The sequence below is a fragment of the Schistocerca americana genome, chromosome 1, assembly GCF_021461395.2.
Source record: "Schistocerca americana isolate TAMUIC-IGC-003095 chromosome 1, iqSchAmer2.1, whole genome shotgun sequence".
Lineage (NCBI taxonomy): Eukaryota > Metazoa > Arthropoda > Insecta > Orthoptera > Acrididae > Schistocerca > Schistocerca americana.
Genome location: NC_060119.1, coordinates 908,241,829 through 908,247,518, shown reverse-complemented (window position 1 = coordinate 908,247,518; position 5,690 = coordinate 908,241,829). Strand labels below are relative to the sequence as shown.

Here is a 5,690-nt window from a genome sequence, read left to right as displayed (position 1 = left end):
CCTCGTACCAGTCGTGAATAACTGTGTCTTGGTGACATGTCACCATTAGTTGGGAACATGAAGGCCATGAACGGCTGCAAATGGTCTCCAAGTAACCGAACACAACCATTTCCAGTCAATGATTGTTCAGTTGGACCAGAGGACCCAGTCCATTCCATGTAAACACAGTCTACACCATTATGGAGCCACCATAAGCGTGTACAGTGCCTTTCTGACAACTTGGATCCATGGCTTCGCGAGGTCTGTGCCACTCTCAACTCTACCATCATCTCTCATCAACTGATATCGTGAATCATCGGACCAGGCCACGGTTTTCCAGTCGTCTACGGTCCGATCGATATGGTCACAAGCCCAGGAGAGGCGCTGCTGGCGATGTCGTGCTGTTAGCGGATGCACTCGCGTCTGTCGTCTGCTGCCATAGCCCAAGAACGCCACATTTCGCCGCGCGGTCCTAACGGATACGTTCGTCATATGCCCTACATTTATTTCTGCAGTTATTTCACGCAGTGTTGCTTCTCTGTTAGCACTGAGAACCCTACGCAAACGCCGCTGTTCTCGGTCGTTAAGTGAAGGCCTTCGGCCATTCCTTTGTCCGTGGTGAGAGGTAATGCCTAAAAAGTTGTATTCTCGGCACGCTCTTACACGGTGGATCTCGGAATATTGAATTCCCTAACGACTCCAGAAAAGGAACGTCCCCTGCGTCTGGTTCCAATCACCGTTCCGCGTCAAAGCCTGCTAATTCACGTCCAGCGGACATATCATCTTTTCACATGAATCATCCGAGTACAAATGATAACTTCATCAACGCACTGCCCTTTTATACCTTGTGTACGAAATACTACTGATATCTGTATACGTGCATATCGCTGCCCCACGACTTCTGTCACATCATTGTATTTGATGGTTCCAATGGCTCTGAGTACTATGGGACTCAACTGCTGAGGTCATTAGTCCCCTGGAACTTAGAACTAGTTAAACCTAACTAACCTAAGGACATCACAAACATCCATGCCCGAGGCAGGATTCGAACCTGCGACCGTAGCGGTCTTGCTGTTCCAGACTGCAGCGCCTTTAACCGCACGGCCACTTCGGCCGGCATCATCATTGTATTTCTCTACGTGTTTCTTTACAGCAGCAATTTAGTCGCCAAACAAAGTAATAAAATGAGAATCCATTCTAAAAGGAAAGAGTCAGAATCTGAAAATATTAATCAAAAAGTTAGACAAAGTTTCCCATTGACTGCCACATGTAAATATTTCTTTGTATTAAACGGCGCATTAAGAAGTGATAATTTTAATTTCATGATGATGCTAGTTCCTGATGACAAATTTATAATGAGAAAATCTGAAGAAGAGGTTCAAACTGCAGTATACAAGTTGAGCCAAACTGCCATCATCTTGCCGTAAGACAAAATAAATGTAAATGGAAAACGATGAGGATCAAACAAGAAACAACGATAACTGGTCCAGTCCCTGGAGAGAATGATAATCGGAAAAATTGAGGTGAATTTTAGGAATCGAAAATCACGAAATAATGTCGTTAGCTATGAGGAGCTATGTACCACTAATACATAGACAGGGGCGGCGCGACAAAGCCTTACTGCCTTAACATCGATGAAATGGTGGAATAAGAAAGCCGGTTGCTCAGAGTGCAAATAACGTGTTCGTATCCAGATCACGGCCGAGCATTCTTCAGTGAAACGTCTGGACTTGACTAAAGCAGACAGAATCTCTAAATAGTTGTTTCCAGAGCGATGGAAGCCAAGTACAACGACGTACTAATTATTACTAATAACGAACCGAAGCCGACTAAGAACTGCAACGAAATGGCGAGGGAGAGTGTCTTTCCATAGTATTCTAACCTCGGCCGCAGCGCAGCAGTGTACCTTCTCCGAAAGAAAAGGTATCTATAGCCAACTTGACGGGATGGCAATGCAAACGGTTCCCACTGTTTGCAGCCGGGAGAACAGCTCATCCTTCTGACACTCATGTTGGTAACCCTGTGGTGGTGCCAGTTCCCAACCGCGACTGGGTTATTGTCCTTATACGTTGTCATGGCTGCAGTTTGCATTTGAAAGTAACAGTATTGAACTTCTATTGATTTTCTCCACACTGTGCATTTTCTGAATATACATGAATATTGCTCCAACCCTATCATTCCATAGTCCTCTACTCATGTGAACCATTGGTAGTCTCTGTTGTCCAAGGAAAATGATTTTAATGCATAAATTGACCGTTTAATTTCATCGACCTTTAAATTAATTCATTTGTAGGCACATGCCCACTGTCACTGAACTAGTCATTACTTAATAAATATGAATATGTGATTGGAAACGCGATTTTAATTTAATTCAACTCTCTTTCTTTGCAAGGAGACTCGAGTGGCCAGCTGCTAACACTTCTCCAAATACTCTGTAAGTACAGAATGGTCTCTGCATACCATGTCACAGGTCCCTTAAAGAGACGACGTGAACAATTTTGAGATGTAACCAATCAAAAGACCTACTCTTTGAAGGCAATGATGATTGCTGTAAGTTTACCAGCCAAAACATCGGAATAAAAAATAATATTTTCCTGGTTCCTCACCTGGAAGATGGGATCTATTCTCTGTCGAGCTGTCTGTCAGAGTTCGCACCCACTGATTTCGACTGTTTCCCCATCTGAATACGTGGCGATTTCTGTCCTCAAAATCCTGAGCTCCACTATGTGCTAATGGTAGTGCAATCTACTTTCAGGATCAAGTAGGCACATCAGTCATTCATCGCACTCTGGCAGATGGAGGCTAGGGAAGGTCTGCAGCAAGGAATCGTCGGCAACGCTGGAATGCTGCACCCCTTTCTTCGAAATAGATCAGTCAGAATATTTCTAAGCCAACAAATATTCTATGCGTTATGAAAGGACAAAAAGACATGATAGGAATAGATCATAAGAAAAAAACATTATTCAAATGAGTTGACGAAATGGCACAAAACATTTGCTACTTTGATGTCTGTCAGTAAAGTGCTGGAAACTACACAGCTTTCGCTATGGATTATGGGAACAAGTATGAAATATACCAGCGACAAATAGTTAAAAACCATCATTCATGTATGCAATGTTATAACGAATTATAAATAGCTACCAAAGGTGAGTTTTACTTCAACTACTATTCCACAAACCTTCAAAATGCGAAATAAAATAAACGGCCACTTTAAGCAGCTAACAAGCAGCATGCCACACAGCTGCGGCCTTGTTGCTTGTCGTCACCTTCAGCACAACGATCAGGCCCACACATAACAATCTTTCGCAGAAATGGCGTAGCAGCCCAGTATTTTAATAGCCATCAAAATGAAACAGCTAAACACGTCCCATTGAACGAAATAGAACTGGGCATTAAAATAAAAGGCCACTTCCCATCTTGAACTCTCATACATCAATGAGCACAGATTGACCATTGTACCACACTTGGTGCATAGCACAATGGAAGCTAAAATTAAATATTTCGACACCTAAAATGCTGTACTATTTATTAAAATATAAGTGACACTGATGCTGATCTACCTTACTGGTTACTCTATACTTATCAATGAGCATAGTTCTATTGAAAGCACCTCTTTAATTATTTTTTATTAAACACTGACCTACAGAATTTTCCCTTACAAAGACAACTCAAACTTAACCTATTCGTTTATTATCCATAATATACAAGCCCAACGCAATCTGACTGCTATACATTGACAACATGACTTCCATTAATTATCACAAAAGAATGGCCCTGAATTGCAAGAAATCCTAACAATAACACAAATCAAAAAGTTATAAAATTAAAGAAATATGAAACTACCTCCAACTCTGTTAATTGCCTAAACTTATTTCAGTCACGAATACCAACAGTGCAAACCGCATTCTTTTTCAAAAGTCACTTACCTCACAGGAAATCTTCATAACACGAACTACAGCATTTACAGCAAGTAGCAACAACAACCAGCTAAATAAAAATATTCTAACTACTACAGACTCTAACTACTAGAAGGCATACGATTATCGAAAGAAAGATTTTGTGGAAGAGCAAACAATGTACTTAGAAAATTTTACCTTATTCGTGTGGGATCCAGATCCAAAAATAATATAGTTGTCAATAATTCCACTGGCCAAACATTACCAACCAAACCTCCATCGTCATACATTTCTTTGCATATTTTCTTATAAACACATCATTTCATCTCACTTTACAATGCATGTCCTACCAACACAGAGTCTCCACTAAGAATATCATGTCCATACACTTCCGTATCCATTCTCTAACTGCTAGTCCGTCCAACCACAGAATCTCTTGCAGAGTATACAGAGAACTGTCAGCGATATTAACACAATCTATAGCGCTGCCAACACACAAACAGGCTACTTACATAGCCCTCCTGCTCTCCTCAAAAAAATTTACAAACTGTTTTGGGCAGCGGTCAAGACTAAGTTGTCAAACTTTTTATGTTAAAAATTTGAAATAGAGCAGATGCACATGAAGGTTAAGTAATACGCTGTTGGTCAATAAAGTAAAAATTCTCCTCACAGTCACTAAAGACAGTCCTAATAATTCATCAAAAGAGAAGTCTACACCCATTTTATGCACATAGGCTGAGCAGTATATGAAAATTCATAAGTAAGCAGTGCACAACAATGCAGTCTTGAAGAAGTAGTGTTCTCCTCCCCACGTAAACACAGTGCTGACTCTTGACATGAAGTTTTGAAATTATATGGTAAGACTGGTAATGAGCCACAACAGAGCAGAGCCACAGCACTATCAGTTGAAATCTTGAAGAATTTTGCTAGAATTGGTGGATCGCCACAGAGCAGACCCACTGTAGTATCAATCGAAGTCTTGAAGAATTTTGGTAGTATTGGTGGGTCACCAGAGAGCAGACCTATTGTAATCTTAGTAGAGATTATGATAGTAGTGGGCCACTAAAGGTGCGTACCCACTGTAGTCGTTGTAGAGGTTATATATGACGGTAGTATCTGTTCCCGAAAGAACAGTTACCGTGGATGACCATGTAGCTTTGCTAGAAATGAAATGATAATTAAATGGACACCCTAGCTGCAAACAGGCGTTGATGTACTTCATGTTGAAAATGTGTGCCCCGACCGGGACTCGAACCCGGGATCTCCTGCTTACATGGCAGACGCTCTATCCATCTGAGCCACCGCGGGCACAGAACATAGTGCGTCTGCAGGGACTTATCCCTTGCACGCTCCCCGTGAGATCCACATTCCCAATATGTCCACACCACTACATTCGTAGTGCGGGTAATAGATGTTTGCCCATCATACTCATTACTCGTGGCAGATTAATCTACCAAGTCTATTAGGCGCACTACGAATGGAGTGGTGTGGACATGTTGGGAATGTGGATCTCACGGGGAGCGTGCAAGGGATTAGTCCCTGCAGACGCACTATTCTCTGTGTCCGCGCTGGCTCAGATGGATAGAGCGTCTGCCATGTAAGCAGGAGATCCCGGGTTGGATTCCCGGTCGGGGCACACATTTTCAACATGTCCCCAATGAAGTACATCAACCCCTGTTTGCAGCTAGGGTGTCCATTTAATTATCATTTCGTTGTAGAGATGGCCAGCAGCCACCCGTTGCAACTAAGTGGGTGCACAATCACAACTGAAGAGTCTTGAGGATAATATAGCAAATCCATGAGCCACCACTGTGT

At 42.1% G+C, this 5,690-nt stretch overlaps 1 non-coding gene across 1 annotated transcript; it reads right to left on the bottom strand.

Moving 5' to 3' along the window:
- Window positions 1–5,109: 5,109 nt before the first annotated feature.
- On the bottom strand, window positions 5,110–5,184 carry Trnat-ugu. The gene has a single exon. It is a non-coding gene; the product is annotated as a tRNA-Thr (tRNA).
- Window positions 5,185–5,690: the final 506 nt, after the last annotated feature.